Source organism: Tenrec ecaudatus, chromosome 11, assembly GCF_050624435.1.
Source record: "Tenrec ecaudatus isolate mTenEca1 chromosome 11, mTenEca1.hap1, whole genome shotgun sequence".
NCBI lineage: Eukaryota > Metazoa > Chordata > Mammalia > Afrosoricida > Tenrecidae > Tenrec > Tenrec ecaudatus.
This window is the reverse complement of record NC_134540.1, coordinates 133533779-133552838: the sequence shown is the minus strand read 5'-3', so window position 1 is coordinate 133552838 and position 19060 is coordinate 133533779. Positions and strand designations below refer to the sequence as shown.

Here is a 19060-nt window from a genome sequence, read left to right as displayed (position 1 = left end):
TGCTTCGAAAATGATGAGGGTAAAGAATATACGGATGTGCTTTATACAATTGATGTATGTATATGGATGGATTGTGATCAGAGTTGTATGAGCCCCTAATAAAATGTTAAAACAAAACAACAACAAAAACAATGGTGGATGGAGCATTTTGGGTAAAGCGGCTCAGACCCCTGAGAGCCAAGCCATGTTGTCCTGGAACACTAGGAGAATGTGCCCAGTTCTGTAAGGACAAGAACATGAAGAGCATGAAGAGGGAGGCCCTGATCTGAACTGGAGACCTGGATTCAGGGATATAGAGCGGGAGTGCCTCCAGTTTTGTGTCGTGATGAAATTACTACTTCAGACCTTTTCTTTAAAAAAATTAAAAATTAACCAATTCATAAGAAAATGCTCCAGCCAGGTCAAATTTCAGAAAACTTCTATACATGACCCCAAGTCCTCCAGAGTATAAATAACAGAAAAACAAGGAAAGCAATGACCATTACAAGCCAACTGCCCAAGCAAGCAAAAGTTATTTTACCAGACCTCTAACCTGCCAGGAAGCACTGGTGGCATAATGTTTACATGCCGGGCTGCTAACCGGAAGGTCAGCGGTTCAAAATCAGTGGTCTTTCCTCAGGAGAAAGACGGGCTTTCTGCTCTTATAAGGTATTACAGTCTCTGAAACTCACAGGGCAGTTCTACCCTGTCACTGACAATGAGTTTGGGTTGGCTTTTGTCACCTACCAGCAGAGGGCGCGATGGTATCAGGAATACAAGGAAAGGAAAGCCAAGGCAGAGATCAAACAGTGGGTCAGGTGAGTTAGTCACTGCTGTGTAAGTAGCTCTGGTCCAGATCAATGCCAAGGGAAGGTAAACAATGAGGAGAAGACCCAGAAGAATGGGGTCTTTCAGACAAATCTGGGGCTTGGAGTAATCCGATCAGGTCTCTGGGAGCTGGAAGAGCCATTAGTTCCTGAAGGCTCCTTTCCATTCACTCTCATGGATCACATTCTCTTCTAAGCAGGAGGATTGTGTGTGTGTTGGGGGTGGGCGTGGCACAGACCCTTGAGGAGGGGGACAAATAAATGCCCCTTGCACAAACAGCTTCTGTAACACAATGCTCAGCTGTGAATCTGCAGGGAAGGCAGTGTTTTGAGTGTGGAGGGAGTTCAGTGTCCCTCCCCCTCCCCTCTGCAGTCCCAGAGCAGCCTCAAACACTAGCTGCACAGAGCTGAGCTTTGCTTAGTCCACAGCTGCCCAGTTCCCAAGTCCAGAGGCCTTGGGGGCAGGGTAAGGACACTTCTGGGGATTTGCTTGGAAGGAAAGAGAAGAAAGTAGATGTCAGTTTGCAGAGGGCCTGACACAGAAATCCTGCATCCTAGGCAGAGCCAGCATCCTGGGAAACCCTACAGATAGCTGGGCCCAGCCATCGTCTGCAGTATTCTCCCGGGTGACTTCTGAAGTTCCTTTCAATGGTTCAGTTCTTTGGCTATTTTAGAGGCAACGATTTTTAGGTCTGTGAGTGTACCAGGTTGAACTGCATTGAGAAATTGCCATGGCGGTTTGCTTACCTTCCAAACCAAACTCACTGCCATTGAGTCAATGCTGACTCATAGCAACCCTACAGAGTAAAGTAAAACCATCCCTGTGGGCTCCTGAGCGTATAACCATGGGAGTGGTGTGTGAGTCTGGGTAAACTAGAGAGACAAAGTCATAGACACGCATATGTGTGCAAGAGAGAATTCTATCTCAAAGAGCAATGCTACATGAAGAAAACATCCCAGCCAAGTCCAGAACAAGTCCATACGTCTGATATTACCCCATATGTCGATACTAGTCCATAAATCCCTCTTTAGACTCACAGTCATGCAATGACACCAAATGCAGGAAGACCACAGGCCAGTGGGTGGAAAGACTTGTGGATCCAGTGGCGGTGTAAGCATCTCAGTGCTGGTGGGGGTCTCCACATGGCTCCTCCAGCTCGAGGGCTCTGGCTCTATCAGTGTAGCTCCATGTGGCTTGTCAACAGGAATATCTCCCAGATTCTCTCTGTGTTCTGCCTCCAAATGAGGTCATCAAACTGCGACCTGATTGACAGGCTAAGCTCCACCCTTTCACGTTGACAGATAATGAAACTGCCACAAGTAGAAAGCCTAGTCTTTCTCAGGTGGTCCTGCTGGCAGTTTCACATGCTGACTTTGGGTTTAGCAGTCTGAGGCCTAACTAAGCGCACTACCAGGCTCAGTCCTTTCATGCATGCATAGCAGCTAGGATTGGGTGCTGATCTTCAGTGAGGCTGAATGTTAGTGGCTACATCTCATAGGTTAGCCTCTCAGGGATGGTGTGGGTATCTCCATTCGGCATTACACTCAAGACCATTGAGGTTCCTTCTGGCACACCTGGAGACAGATTTTTTTTAACAGTTGAAGAACTTCCCAGTGGGCCCTGTTATTCCTGGGTATTTCCAGAGGATGACTGGCATCACAGAATAGAGAAACCTCTGCTGCCAGATAGATATCTATCCAGGTGCCCAGCCTGGATAGAGTTTCTGTGGACACACCCTGAGATATAGTAGTTCGGCTGGTGTTCCCTCTGCCAGTGAAGCTGATGTGGCGGGCCTAAGAGGAAGCTGTGGACGCAGGTTGGATTGCTGGGCTGGGATCCTGCACCTGACAAATACTAGATACTCTCTGTGGTCCAGAGGCCAGAGATCAGGCGGGCTGCACTGAGGCCGACTTTGATCGACTTGTAGGAAATAAGCTCTGGTGAGGCTGAAGCAGAGGAGAATCCCTGGAGGCCTTGCTCTCACGGTTATGTACTGCATTCATTGTTCTAGACAGTGAACTGGATGTTTCCGGGCTCCAAAAGCAGACCATTCTTGCTCTGATTTGCACTTGCTGTTGGCAGGGCTGCTCTTCTCTAGGCTGGGCAGTGAGATCACAGTTTGAATGTTGGTCCTCCAGTGAGTCCCAGTTCTCTTCTCATTTGTAAGCAGGTGACTGACTCCACGTGGCCCATGTTCAATCACAGATTTTTCCTAAGTGGCTTTAAAGTACAACACTTGAGGAGATTGAGGAGGAGACATATCTTCAGCAGTTTCCAGACCCCATGAACATGTCGACTGGGACATGGTGTTTTTCATTCAATATATGCTACTGCAGCTACTTGAAGTTCTAGTCATCAACGGTAGTGTACATCGATTGATCCTTGTGCTCCACATAGCCACTGTGGTTTCCTTGTCCTTTTGGCTGTGGAAGAGTTCTGAGGAAGAATAATGGCTGCTCCTATAAAATATATCCAGTGTTTTGTCACGTGAATGCCAGAAACGTGTCCAAAAGCAGATATTCTGCACTGAACCCTCTCTTCGCCCTAACCTTCTAGTGTCGGTACTGCAACGCACGCACTTGCACAATTAGGCTTGGGTCACTTTTCCCCTCACAGTTCCATGAGCCTTTGGCAATAGCCCCAATCTCATTTTGTGCGTAAATATCACCAGCTTGTTTAGGAACCCTTTCTAAAATGGGTTGTGGGTGGTGCTGCCTTAGGAAGAATGTCACTGACTTTGACTACTGTGCAAGGGTGCAGCATGTTTCATCTGATACAGGACCCGCTGCTTACTAATGAATCATCACCAAACCCACCTAAACCCACTGCCATCGAGGCAATATTGACTTATAAGGACCCTAACTATATAGTTTTCCTGAGCTAGCATGTCTTTCTGGGTGCTAACGGCCTATTCTTTCTGCCACAGGGTAGATGGGTAGATGGTGGGCTTGAATCCCTGACCTTGATCACCTATGGTATGAAAGGATGCGAACACACTGAAATCTGTAGACAAGGTTTCAGCAGTTCTAGAAGAAGAGACAATGTGTGTGTGTTGTGTATCCTGCAAACGTGAGGTGTCTTTTCTCTGTGAAAAATCAAATAACTCCTAAAATTCACTGCCATCAAGTCGATGCCGACTCATTGAGACCCCAGGGCAAGCTAGAACTGCCCCTGTGAGTTTTGGAGGCTGTAATTCTGTAAGGGAGTAGAAAGCCTAGTCTTTCTCCCCTCGCAGAAGATGGTAGTTTGGAATTGCTGACCTTGGAGATAGCAATGCATCATGTAAACACTATGCAACAGAGTTCCTAAATGTCAAGGAGAATGCACCCCAAATAAAGAGGCTAAGATGATGTGCGTGCTGTGATGTGGCGGGCGTTCATCCACCTAACACACCACTCACCAGGTCGTGATGCATGTGGCTATGAGGCGCCCCTTTTACTTTTACAAGAGCAAGCTCAGTCTCCGCTCCCTCTCTGGCTCAGCCTGCTCTGCGGTGCCCGCTCCAGGGCTCGGCCTGCTCTGCCAGGCCCGCTCCAGGGCTCGGCCTGCTCTGTTGGGCCCGGCCCCGCCCTTCTCCAGGTCTCGCCCCCACAGCACCGCAGGAAAGGGTCCTTTTCTGGGGACGTCATTTCCCACCAGCGCAGGGCAGTAGCCGGCGGTCTAGCTTGGTGAGCCTCAGTGTGGTACTTTCGACCCGCACGCCACCGCCTCGGCAGACGTTCTTGTGCCAGCACTGCTTCCGCCGCGCCATTGATCGCCGTGACCCCCTGGGACGTTCCCAGCTAAATCCGCTCTGGGCCGGTCGCAGCCCTCTGCCTCAGGCTTGGACACGACTTGTCCTGCTTGGCCTGCTTAGAGCCCCTCCCAGGCCCTCCTCCTCGCCCCGGAAAGGCCCTGCCGGGGGCGGGTCCTAACCTGGAGTCTGCTCCGTGGGTGTGGGGTCTCGGCCATGAGAAGACCCGCCCCCAGACTGGCCTTTCCTGGAAGGGGAGGCCAGTCCCGCGGTCGTCAGTCGCCCCACTGACCACCGAGACCCGGACCGCATGTGTGAGCTTGTGCTCCCGCGGTTTGTCTCCCTACCGCTGCAGACCCCGGGCTGTGGCTTGCCCACTCGGGATGCAGCACCCCACTTGAGGGCTTCTGCCCTGTAAACTTCACCCCGGAGATCGATGTCACGACTCACTCAGGTTCCTTTAACACCCCCAGGTCTATCTCGGCTCTTAGGGCAGCGTTGGCCCAGAGCTCCTCTGGTGGTGGTAGCAACATTGGGCTGCTAACCTCCAGGTGTGCAGTTCGAAACTAGCTTGTGGGCAGACGGGTCTTCCTAGGGTTGGAAAGAGTTACAGTCTCCTAAACTCATAGACAAAGGTCTGTCTTGTGCTATAGGGGTGCTATGAGTTGGCATCACCTGGACAGCAGTGAGATTGGGTCTTGGTTTTGAATTTTAGTAGATTATTTTGGGGAAGTTTCCCACCATGTTGGTTTTGCTTGTTAATTTTCTTGTCCTGTTCTGTACTAATATTTTTTTGTGACACAAGTCCTAAAGAATGCCAAATTTTCTTGTTTTCACCAATTTTATGCTTCCTAGTGATAAGGACTTTAAATTGGTCATGTGTCAGTTATCACATGGAGTACAGAAGCTCTTCCTGGAACCTAATTGTAACTCCACATATAAAGTAGTATCTCTTTCCTTCTGGTATATCTAACTTAACCATGATTTTTGTCTACATGTGTTTGATTTCACTGTGCATGTACTTTGACCTGTTTTTCCCCCTAGATTCTGTCACAGCTTTATTTTTAATAGAAGATAGCACAATATCCAGTAATAGAATTGTTCGAAATGGTAAGATATCTTACTTGGACTTAACTGAGAGTCTCTTTACGAATCATTGCATGGTGGTATTTCCATGTTTCAGAGATGTGCCCACCAAGGGTTGTTGATAAAGGCTCAGTTGATGTTCACAGAATTCTTGTTGCCAGCTGCACTCTAGTCCATTCTGTTAGCGATGCCCTTTGACCTTAGGGACTCCTTGCTGGGTTTCCAGGCTGTCATCTGTATGTGAAGAAGTTCCCAGGTCTTGAGCGCCAGGTGTAGCAGGCGATTGTTGAACCCCCGCACCAGTACGCCTCCTTCGTCATTTAGATATTCCTAAGCTGTAGTATGTTTAGATTTCTTCATGATGGACATGGTGATTTTCACTGAGAATTCTTTTTGTCGTTGAATTTCATCATAATTTTATGTGTATTCATAGGCACGATTATGCTATCATTCCTTTTTTCGGTGGCCATGGAATTAATTCCAGCAGAATAGAACTGTTCCATAGGGTTTAATGCACTGTACCCTTAATGGAAGCAGGGGCCAGGCCTTTTCTTCCACAGTAAGGCTGGGTGAGTGGAAACTGCCAGTAGGAAAAGCACATTCCACTTAGGAACCTTCATTTCCCCTGCTCCAAACAAACTCCCATGCCATCAAGTTGATTCTGAATCAGCATTCCTACGTAGAGTTTCTGAGCTTGTCAATCTGCATGGGAGCAGCCAACCTCATCTTTCCCTCACTGAACTGCCAGTGCATTTGGTCTGCCAATCCTGAGGTCAGCAGCCAACGCACAGGACTCTAATCCCCTTGGAGTAAACCATACCAGACCTGCCCACTGCCATCAGATCCACTCCAACTCCTGGAGACTGCGTGTATGTCAGCATTCAGCCATGCTGCATACCTCGATGATGCGTCAAACCGACACGTGAACGGAACCGTACATTTTTAAAACATTCTGAAACAACATACCACATGTACTCGAGTATAAACTGAGTTTTTCAGCCCATTTTTTATGCTGAACAAGCCCCCCAGTTTTTTGTGGTAAAATTAGGTGTTTGGACTTATACTCGAGTATATACGGTAATTATGTGCTATCAACTTATACATGAAACTCTAATTCTATATATAAAATTTATAATATTTAACATCATACAACATTTGAGATATTGGGTTTGATAAGAGTCGCTTGATCAGTCAGTTTGTTAGTCTCCACTGCATTGTTTGTCTTTACATTTGATGTTTACTTCCTAAGAACTTTGTGACTTTGTTTACGTTTATTACTGAAGTAATACTTTCATGAATGAAACCAATTTAACTGGGATTATCAATTAACAGTCATAGCAAATTGACATGTATCCATAGAGATAGGTATATTAAACAATTCCGAGATCGGAAAGCTTAGAAAAAATGAATGTGGATATATATTTGTCTCAAAAATTTTGTATATATATTTGGATCAAAGTCGGCATATGGTAGGAGGCAAATGTAAGTGGTTTCTGTAATTTTCTTTGAAATTGAAATGCATCAAAATGACATGTTCCATAAACCTGTTAAATTGGTCAGTAGTCACTAAGCACATGGGATAAAGTATACTTCCCTCTCCAGGTTAAATGTTGAGCCCCAGCTCTGCTTTCCCTCTATAACTCGCCCCTTCCTGCCACTCCCATGAATTGCTTAGCCTTTGAGAATGTTCTCTTCTGGGGCCTGTGCATATGAAATGCATTTCTTCATTTTTGGTGTCAAATGTGTAAGTGCATCTTTATAACCCACACCTAATTTTATGGTTTCCTCCTGCAGTGGGCTCTCATTTACCTGGCATATTTGTCTTATGGTAGCACAAGTTCCAACTCTGATTATATGGTTTGTCTTTCTGTCAAGAGCAGCTTCCACTGTTTGTAAGCTAGTATAAACTGTCTGTGTGGATGAGGGGGCTGCCATGGGCCACAAAGGCAGGCCTCTCTCTAGCTTTTAGAGGTGATCTTCCAGGAGCCAGTCCAAAGGACAGAATTCAGTTGTTTTCATTTGCCTTTAGAGCCATTCTAACTCATTGTAGTCACATGTATTCTGGAGAATTTGTTATCTTAGGAATTTCAAAGTTAATGTCTTCTGGAGGGTCCTTGTTACTATGAACTGCCAAGCTTTTGGTGTAGTCCTCAAGCATTGAATCCTGAGCAGCCACCGTCATGTCTTTGCATGGGATAAGGCGTCTTCCTACAGAAATGCACTTTAAGTATGTCCATTGCACTGTGACCTTGATTATATACTGCTGTAAACAGCAGTGGAGTTGCACATCTCCCACCTGTCCTGGCTTCCCTTTTGCCACTAGGCAGAGGTTAGACGGCCTCCGTGTCCCGTCCTTCTTTATCTATTGTAATATCAACCTTTCCTCCCTCAGCAGTCTACTTCTATGCTAAGTTCAATCGTTTGTCCAAGGGCCACACAGAACTCAACAATTCTTAGGGTTGTGGGGTTTTATTAGAGAAGTTAATAGATTACCACAAGTCAGGATCAGCAAGCATTGAGGATAAAACCATTTATCCCCTCAACCAGCAGCCACGTTATCTCTCTCTGGACCTGTCTTTTAGCCATGTGTTCCCTTGGCCTTTGTCTCCATGGTCCAGGAAGCCAGCTCACCTCTCAGTCTGTGGCACAGTTCCAAGGTCTTGAGCCAGATGAGAAGAAGGTACCCCATAGTTTTGGTGCTGCTCCTCTGTGCCAGCCTCCTATACATCTGGCCTTGGCAGCTTCTGCCACTTACAAACTCCTATATACTCAGGAATGGCTTTGATGGATGCGTGGTATACCTGTTTGCAGACCATAAACCACTGTAAATGAATGATGATGCTTTAAGTCACACCCTTCACTAAAGGAGTCTTAAAGACACACCCAAGAAAACAGGATGTGGGTTGGTTCATACCCTCTACTAAGGTTAGGCCCGCTTATCCCCACTTCAGTCGTGTAACAAAGAACTCCTTCCAAAATGGGATCACAGCCACCCGCAGAGAATGCACAATGATAAGACACCACTTAAGGAATTTTAGCTCAAAACCTCACTGCCATTCACTTGATATCAACTCATAGAGACCCCTGTTGGACAGGGTCAAACCACCCCCTGTGAGTTTCCCAGAATAGAAGACCAGTCTTTCTCCCAAGAGCAATTGATGGTTCGTAACTGCTGACCTTGAGGCTAGCAACCTAATGGATCACCACTGTACCAGCAGAACTCCTGTAGAATTATGCTTAGAATGGCGATAATAAATGATTATATATCTTATGCTACCACTTGTAATGGCTGATTGCTGACGAATTCTCTTTAGTTTAATTAGTATTTCTTTCCATCTTATTTTAATGCTTCTTTTGGTTATAAAATCCTTCAATATGACAACTTAAGTCGTGAATTTAATTCTTCACTTTTGGTTTTCTAACTACAGGTCTTTGCACATTTCACTTTAGTCTTCTCAAATGACTTTTTGAAAATTTTCTGTTCAGCTTGTGTACTTCGTCAGTTTTTCTATTTGCCTTAGCGATTCTACTTTCAAGACTATGTTTCCGGGTTTTCTAGCACCTACTTCCCCCTCTCCCTTATGTTTTAAATTTAATTTTTTTATTACTTCATGCATGATATTTTTGATATCATCCTTTTCGTTTGGTCAAGTTAGGCGCATCCGAGCTATTTTTGAGATGGCCTGTAAATGTGTGGCTTTTTTGGACTTGTTCTGGACTTGTTTTAATGATGCTTATCTTCGAGCTAAATTTCATTGCGCAATTTTGGTCTATTTCACAGTCGGCCATTGACCTTGTTTTGACTAAATGTATGTGGTTCTCCATTGTCTTTTCACAGAGAAATCCCAGAGGTCTAGGCAATTTGATTTGTGTAGATTTCACATCTAAAGTTGCCATTTGAAAAAAATATTTTCTTTGAAGTAGTCTTTGGTCTTACAAGTTCTGTCATGCTTGTCCATCTTACTTTCTATCACCAAGTCTATATTTTCCAATTCCCAATCCTTTTGCATTTAATAGTTGCCTTCCAATCAGCAGCAATTATCAATGCATTCTGACTGAAGGACGTGGTAGAATGTAACAATATTTTGTCACTATAGTTAGTCATTAGTGAGTGAATTTGAATAGTGGTGGTATTAGCTGGTCTCCTTTACTAGGTGTGCAGGAGAGCCTGGCACATCCAGCACTGTACTTAACGAATGACCTTGATCTTTTTAACCATGTGTGCAGTGTCGTTCCTGAAATAGTAAACTACAGTGTTGCTCCTGAAGTAGTAAACAGTAAGTCATAGTAGTGAAGTACATATGATTGTTAATCATCTCATAAGAATAAGGAATCCCAAATAAGATTTGATGCATTTGAATTTTGATACTGGTGAAGAATATTGAAATATCACAGACTGGCAAAATACTGTTCAAATCTGTCTTGGAGAAGCATAGCCAGATTGCTCCTTAAAAGCAAGGATGTGAGACATCATTCACCTACTGTGGATGCGCTACTGGGAGGAAATGGTCCCTTGAACAGGACAGCATGCTTGGTAAAGTAGAGGGACAATGAAAAAGAAAGAAGACCCTAAAGAGGGTTGGCACCATGGCTACAACCATGGGCTAAAACATAACAATTCCGGACCTGGCGCCGCAGGGCCCGATGGTGTTTTTGGGTTTTTTTTTGGTCATACATAGGGTTTCTGTAAATCATGGCTGACTGGATGACACCCATCCATAACACTTGTCCAAGTCAAATGACTATCCCAGCCCATTTCAGCTCACTAATGCCTAGAATACCAATACATTCGGTTTCATTTTTGACAACTTCCAAATTCCTTAGAGTTATACTTCCTCTACCACACTCTAAGTACTAATAGTTATGCTTCCCGTCCTATGGAGCCAAGCCCCAGCAGCAAATGAAGCGCCGGAAAGCTTTGCCATGTTGACTATTTTGAATGTGCCACTCCTCCACAGCTGTATTTTAATGCCTTAAAACTGAAGGGTTTGGGAGGGCCAGGTGGGCGGGCCAACCGGCACGCAGTTCGGCAGGAGGCAGGTGCCCAGAGATGCGACTGAGGCCCTCGTGGCCCTGGTGCCGTCCCAGGGTAGGGCTACCCAGCACACGCTCCCCATGAAAAACCAGGGCGCACATGTCAGCCTGGGGAACGGCAAAGGCGTGCACCTGGACGGGGTCCGAGTCGCCAGCAGGTGCGGGAGCCATGCTTTGCAAGAGCGCCGAGGGGCTGCAGGAGGAGCTTTTCGAGTTGTCGCACATCAAGACGGCCTTCAACCTGGCCATCTGGACCTGATGCTGCGGGGCCTGCGCAAGGGCAACCTGCCCATCCGCTCCATCGTCACCAACCACGCCGACAAGGAGCGCTTCACCCCATGCTGCAAGGCGGCCACCGTGCTGCTCTAAGAGGAGGCCACCACGAGTGGCAGCCCAAGGCCAGCGCCTGTCCTTGACCAGCGGCTCCCAGCCCACCTCGGTGCTGGGTGGAGGCGGCCTGCGCATCAGCTCCGACTGCTCCGTCGGAGAGCTCCAGCAGTCCGACCGCAGAGCTGCCCAGCAATGTCACCAAATCGAAGGGAAGCCACATTGCCATCCAGACAGCCGGCTTTCCCCATCCAGATCCTGCCCTACCTCTACCTCGGCTGTGCCAAGGACTCCACCAACCGGGACGTGCTGGGCAAGTACGGCATCAAGTGCATCCTCAACGTCACACCGAACCTGCCCAATGGCTTCATGCAGATTCCCATCTCCGACCACTGGAGCCAGACTTCTCCCAGTTCTTCCCCGAGGCCATCAGCTTCATTGATGAGGCCCGCTCCAAGAAGTTCGGGGTCCTGGTGCACTGTCTGGCCGGCATCAGCCGCTCAGTGACAGTGACCATGGCCTACCTGATGCAGAAGATGAACCTCTCGCTGAACGACGCATATGATTTCGTCAAGAGGAAGAAGTCCAACATCTCACCCAACATCAATTTCATGGGGCAAGCTGGACTTTGAGCTGACGGTAGCGCTGAGCAACCCCTACAACAGCCACACGCCCGGCGGGCAGCTCTACTTCTCCACGCACACCAGCCAACACCTCTTCCCGCTCAACAGGCTGGAGTCCACGTGAAGCGCCCAGGCCGGGAGGGAAGCCCAGCCTGCTCTCTATGGCCGGGCCCACCTGGCCGTTTTTAAAAGACACCCACGGACCCGAGTTTACTCTTCACCCAGCAGGTAAATCCAAGCACCGTGGAGAAGAGTGTTCCAGCCCTTCAGATTTACCTCCCTTCATCTTTTTAACAAAAAGTGTTATTTCCAGGCTACACCCAACAGTGGATAGTATAAACCACTATTTCATCCCTTGATCCTGAGAGAGAGAAGAGAGAGAGAGAGAGAGAGAGAGAGAGAGAGAGAGAGAGAGAGAGAGAGAGAGAGAGAAACGTTCTCATATTGTTGTTTTTTTATTTTAAAGAGTATAATTCCTGGTGGTTTTCTGTTTGTCTTTCATGTAAAAGACAAAAACTACGCGCTGACCTTTTCTTGACCAAATGCGTGTTGCACGTATGGGAAACCCCCGTTTCCGCAGTGGGCCCTTCTTTTCTCAGAAGTAAAAGTAAAAGAACTGAACAGAAAATTTCAAAGGGCAGCTTAAGAAGACAAAATAAAATTGTTATAATGGAGTGTGCAACGGCCTAGAGTGAGAATCCAAAAAGGAAGAATACATATGCTCAGCATACCTAAAACTGAAGTAATTCCAGAAAAATTACAGACCTTGGGTTACAATATTGAAGATTCTATGAGCAAAATATTGAATGATATAGGAAGCCCCAAAAGAAAATGGAAAATGTAGCATCACTGCACCAAAAAGAACTAGTTACCATTCAACCATTTCAAGAGATATCAAAAGATGAAAAACCAGTGGTACTGAAGGAGGAAGTCCAAGCTGCACTGAAAACATTAGCAGAAACCGAGATTTCAGGAATCGATGGAATAACAACTGAAATGTGTTTGAATAAGCCAGTGATGTACTAGAAATACTTCCTGATCTACCTCAGGAAATTCAGAAGACAGCTACTTGGCCAACTGACTGAGAAACCCATATTTGTACCTATTCTAAAGAAAGTTGCTACATAATGTGCATATTATAGAACAGTATCTTCATTCTCACCTAGAAAAGAAGTTTTGCTGAATATCATCAAAACATTTGCAAAAGTATATTGACAGCTACACAAGATTCAAGCTGGATTCAGTGGAGGATGTGTAACAAGGGATATCATTGGTGATATCAGATGCATCTTGGCTGAAAGGAGAGAATAACAGAAAAATATTTATTTGAGATTATTGGCTATCTCTCCAAATTCTCCATGGCTTTACTACAATCATTATATATCTTAACTGTATGATTGTGCCTACTGAACCCATGAATAACTGTCGGGGGTGGCTACCCCACAGGCCACGGTACTCCATCCGTCTGGGGGATCTTCTGCTGGTCACTTCGTATTCTCAGACACAAAGCTTGTTGTGGCATCACTTGAGGACTCCAGCATCAGGGTTGCTTCCACATTAAACAGAGACCTTCAGTTTGCCCGCTCATTATTGACTTCATTCTCTCCTTCTGCAGACACATGGCTCATCCCCATAAGACCCAACACTCTTCTGTAAGACCGACACCATTCTGCGTGGCAGGATTTGCAATCTGGAGTTCATCAAACCAGAGTGTGAAATGAAGGATTTCTGCAAAGTGTTGAGCAAGAGCCTGCTCTCTGGGTGTTTATCGGGGCTCCCAGTAGACCTCGTAATGCTGTTTCTAACCTGAGAAATTAATAAAATGTCTTTAATTTGCCTGCTAGTGGGACCACTGCATTCCATGTCTTCTCCTGCAACTTCTCCTCCGCTGGATGCTGGGTCACCTCTCGAACTGCGTGGTCAGCTCTTCTATATGTCTGAAGTCCTCCTAGATACCTTCTGTATCTTTTAATACTACATTCACCTGATTCTAAATTTCCTTCTCAGACTCTGTAGGCTGAGCACTTTCTAAATTAAGGGGAAATTTTGACCCCTGCTCAAGGTTTCTGCATGACAAATGTTTAAGAAGATTCCCCATGTTAAAGTACATTCAACCATTGCTGGCTGGTGATTCGGTCCTTGTCCCTCTACCTTCGTCTCTGATTTTGTGATAAATATTTCAGCTATTTTAAAGGTCTCTGTCTGGCCTTGATCCTGGGGCCTCATGTCTCCCTCCACACGTGGGAACTCAAGTGTTCGGATGTTCGGTGAGTTTACTCTGTAGGCTGATGCTGCCTTGGGGTGCACCGCTCCACCGCTCACCGGCCCTGGGCTCTATGAGGGTGTACCCATTGGCCCGAGCTTTGTAGGAGTACATCCCGGACCCCCAGCTTCCAAAAGGGTAGCTCTTTCCAATGTTGTACTTTTTTGTTTATATGGGGTTTGCATTTCCTGCTTTGAGTGTTTAATTTTTCTCTTTTTTGTTTGTGCTAGTTTAGTTGGTCCTATGGGGATTTGGTTTTGTCATAAGACAATCGCCAAAGTAAAGTTCAGGCATGCATATTCCATGGGCAAGCATATGGGTTCTGGGCTCCTGCTTAACTGGAGCCCCAATCCAAGAACAGGTAGTTCTGATAACATGGCCCTACCTGATACTTACCTTCATGAAATGACAACTGAAGATAAGATTGCTACAGCAAAGTGTGGTGAAGAGAGCAGATGGTGCTCAGCTATCAACTGGAATAGTGTCTGTGGTCTTGAAGGTTTGTATTCAAACAAGCTGTCATCTAAGTGAGGATTCAACTAAGTTCACATTGAAGAAGCACACTAGCTTGTGTAATCCAAAGATGACAATAACAAAAGTCAAATATGACGAAGAGAAAGTGTCAGAGCTAAAATTATGAACACCAATTTTTCAAAGGCTGTGAAAGACAGTGCAAGCCCCAAGCCCATCTGCAAAGTGTCTAGCCAGATTAAGCTGTTGACAAATCCCCTCTAGCCACATACAAAGATCTGGAACAGTCTTCCTATCAAACATAGACCATTGTAATCCTAATCATGCTGGAACCAGCTTAGTGTCTTCCCTGGCTTTTTAAATCTTGATGGTGGACATTTGTTTCTTACACATTGGTTGCATTTTTGTCTTTTTATTGCTATTGTTTTATCCTCCCTACTTTATTTAATATTTGTTCTAGATTGTTTCTTTTGGGTTGACCAGTTTGTGAAGCACAGAAGGAGTGGATGCATAGAGATAACCACTGATGCAAGGGTTTTGTCAGAGCAAGCCAGCCTCCGGCAGCTGCAGGGTCCACAGGCAAATTGTACGGTTATAATATATAAAGGTTATAGCAAAGTCATAGAAGATAGGAGAGAATAAAATACGGGAATCAGACTTCACTTGAGCAGAAAATAAAAGAGAATTTTGCGCTTTAAATCTCACTGGTCCCCCCTCAAAATACACTGTTGTTGAAGTTTAAAAAATGTTGTCTTTTCATACTACTTGCTAAGCACATATCCATGGTCCATTAGGCTCTGGATGGTTTTCTCTAGATCATTGCTCGAATCTTGGCAATGGCATGATGTTGATTCTGCCCAGGGGCGCTTAGCATATTTTCTCCAACTCTTAAATCTCTCTAAGTCCTAATGTGTGGCGCATTTATTTCTGAAAGCCTAGAAGCACCGGTCATTAAAAACAAATGAATCAAAAGAAAAACAAAAAAATCCACAAATGAATCAAGCCTCCACTTTTCATTTCCATCTGCGTTACCATCCTCCCTCTCTGTGAAGTGTGATTTATATTGGTGATACAGGACATGCCCTGCTCATGCACTAGGCTTTGTGGGAACCCCACTGGATGAACTAGACTCTACCTCAAACACACCTGTAACCTGAGGACTTAAGACTGAAATTATATGATGTCTGAAGAAGCAGAAGACAGCTATAGCAAGAATATTGAACTGTCAGAAGGCAGACTAACAGTTACTACTACAATACCCTGCTTGCTCTATTAAGATATGCATTACTCTGGCAGACCCGTGTCTGACATTGCCAGTGAACATTATGGTAAGTTTTGCCTGACCACCACTCCCATTGTTTGTGCAAATAGCATTCAGTCATATAAGGATTTATTCTGTACCAGTGAATATGCCAGGTATTGAGAGATATAGTCCGTCTACATTTATTCACCCTCTCTCAATAGTGTTTTAAAAATTAGAACCATGGACTAATCCATGACACCGAAAAGAGAAGGTCCTTGTGCTCCAGGAAGATGATCGATAAGATTCTCTACCATACTAAGTATGTCTATTCCAATGGTGCATCCTGGAACTGGGGAGATAATGACAGGATGTGTTTGGGGTCCCACTGGTCCCACTGTGAAGGGTACCTGAGGTAAAACTCTGTTAATAACTTGACATCCGTATGTCCCCACTCCGAGTGGTGGGCCTTCACAATGTTTTGGGTGTCCTTGAATTAGTGTCAGTTCAGAGCCAGTGTCCAGTAATCCCCATAAAGCTTGATTATTTTCCCCCTCACCTCCCTCCCCCCAACCCCCACTGACCTGAAGTGAGCAATCACTCTTGTGAAGGGCCGCAGGTCCCTTTGGGGAAGGCTAGAAGAAAGACTGACAGTATACACCTTTGACAATGGCCCATCTTTAAAGGGCCCGACCTTCCCCTCATTCAAGAGGCTGTGGGTCTGTAATCTGGCTCAAGTCTAGGAGTTGATTGAGTGATCGTGACTCTCTATTACGGTGATTTGAGTTGAACTGCTGTTCACCTGCTCTAGCATTCTTCTGCTTGTACAGATCACATAAATAGTTAGTAGGGTTCCCATGTACTTTTCTCCTAGGGGCGCCATGGCTAAGTAACCAATGCCTTAAGTCCACATGAAACAGGTTGCCTCGATTACGAAGGAAAAATGGTTTGAAAAAAATTAGAATGCATACAACTCCAAATAAAATTCCAGAAGATAAATAAGATACAAGAATCTAAAAGAACAAGAGACTACTGCATGGTTTAAAATCAGAAAACAGTCCCGTCAGAATTGTATCTTAATTGTATTCTGATTTCCCTGCCACAGCCAGTCAGTCTGCATGTCTCTCCAAGTAACTATTGTGGGATTGTGTATATGAGTATTTGTCTCTATTGTTTTTCACTCATGAAAATTTCCCAGATATTTTCCCTTGTCTCCTTCATTTTCCCTAACCGTCCTCTTATTGTACATTTCTTTCCTTTTCATCCAAATTAATATTTGTTGACTCTGTAGTCCATTCCTTCCCCTCCCCCACTTCCATCCCTATTCCTGGTAACCATCAACGAATGTTTCTTCTAGTGTGAAAACCTGCCCTTGACTTTTAGTGTTGAGGGTTCGAATAAACGACAGCCAGTAGTATAATGTCTTGAAATGTAGAAGAATTTTTATTCAGCTAGTTGGGCTAACAAGAAACTGATAATGTTTCCCCTTATAGCATCCCTGAGTGGGCTTCTCAGTTCATCTTTGAAGGCCAAAAAACTCACTTATCTCCTACCTAGGATTAAAGTATGCTTGAACAGTTGCAGACGGTAAAATTAGTGGATTAACTGTAACTTTCAAAAAGAGCAAGCAGGACAGAGGGAAGATGGCATCCAGGTAGATTTTTCCACCCAGAGCTCCTGCTGCCAGACCAGAAAAGAGCTAAGGAAAACAAGACTGGGAGGTTGACTCATAGCAACCCAGTAGGACAGAGTAGAACTGCCCTGGTAGTTTCTAAGACTGTAACCCTTTTAGGGTTAGGAAAAAAAGGATGAAAGAAAAAAAAAGACTGTAATCTTGATGGGAGTAGAATGCAGGGTGAGGAGCAGTAAAGGGAAAAAACAAATGATGAGGCAGTCCCAGAAAAGAAAGTCGGCAATGGAAAATAGAAAAAAAAATCAAGAAAAGGAAAGCAGAGAAAGAAATAATACAAAGTAGAAGAATGGCAAGAAAAGGAAAAGAAAAATGCAACGGGAAAACTGGGAGGTGCAAGGACCCAGAGTGAGCCAGCGTCCTCTGCCTGTCAAGGAGCTCACAGCGTAGGGAGCGGGGTGAGTGAGGGGTAAGACTGTCTTCCCTTGGCCATTTAAAGTCAATGTCTGTCCTGGATGGCATACTTGTCAGCGTATATGCTGTCTGGGGTCAAGGCATCTAAATCAGACGTCATTTTTTTCAGGCTGAGAGTGCAGTTAAGTTCATGGTGCTAGATTTTGGGAAGGATTTGTGCTAGGCCCACAAGGAAGTTGAGGATCCAATGGATAGTTACGGGATGATTTCTTGCCAGTCCAGGGGTACCAACGTACCCTGCACTAACAACCCTGCTGAGATGGAGTTCACTCACCTCCAGATTCCCAGATGGTTCACCTGGCGAGAGGTCCTGGATGGCACAATCCAGACCTCAGACAGAGCAGGCACACCACAGTTGTACAATAAATACCATTCATTACTTCTTAAAAGAACACCATCATGGAGATTCGGAAATGTTGTCAGCACAATCTTACAACCAGTTTGGAAATGACATCTATTTGTTAATTTTCAATTCATGTATTTCTGGTAAATGTAATATAGTTTTACTCAATTTTATTACTGTTATTTAATTATATATTAAATACATTGCTATTGTGTTATAATAATTCTAATTATATTGTATTATTGTATTTCAAAGTAATTTCACTGTCTACATGTCTTCACTGTCTTTCAACATTGATTTAAAGTTTAACCTCCAATTATTTTCAGTTTCTTATATATATCAAATTAAATTTAATGATATATGAAATGGAAACACATTTTACTAATTTATTTTATTTGTTTAAAGGCTTCACTTCCTGTGTTTATTATTTCATAGTATTATATGTAATTTATTTTAATAAATTTGATGTAAAACAATGGTAAGCTTAAATATTCAACTTAATAGAATATTTAATTTTACACGTAAATATTTTTTACATAATCCTGTAACTTATATTTCTTTTAATTTTGTTAGTTTAAGTTAATATTTATCTTAAACATTTTATTTTTCCTATTTTCCAAATCCTCCTTGTCACCTGTCACGCCTGTCGTCCGCCACCTAGCGGTCACTTTCACTTTCTCTCCAGAGCTCTGTCGCCAACGCCATGGGACCAGAGCGACCTGTGTCGCCGGCCCCAGAGTTTCAGGACGCCGGCGGCGTCACTTGGGTCCTCCGGGCAGTGACAGAACGTTGGCCTGGAGAGGTGGTCCGAGGTTGTACCTGCAGCCTTACAGGTTGGCGGGCTTCACTGCCGCCTCTGTTGCCGGTGTCAGTGTCCGTCAGTCTTGGTCGACCAGCACAGGGCGCTCAGCCGCTGTGGCCTCTGCGATCATACCCCGGTCTTGGACAGCGCGTTCATCCGCGGGCACTCCCAATGGCTATCGGCCCTTGGGAGGGACCCGTGAAGTTCACTGTAACCCTACCTGGACT

The 19060-nt window shown here is 45.0% G+C and overlaps 2 pseudogenes; one reads left to right on the top strand and one right to left on the bottom strand.

The window, feature by feature from the left end:
* Positions 1-10802: 10802 nt before the first annotated feature.
* On the top strand, positions 10803-11734 carry LOC142460884 (dual specificity protein phosphatase 7 pseudogene; annotated as a pseudogene).
* A 1360-nt stretch (positions 11735-13094) lies between these two features.
* Positions 13095-13708, bottom strand: LOC142461076 (CYFIP-related Rac1 interactor B pseudogene; annotated as a pseudogene).
* Positions 13709-19060: the final 5352 nt, after the last annotated feature.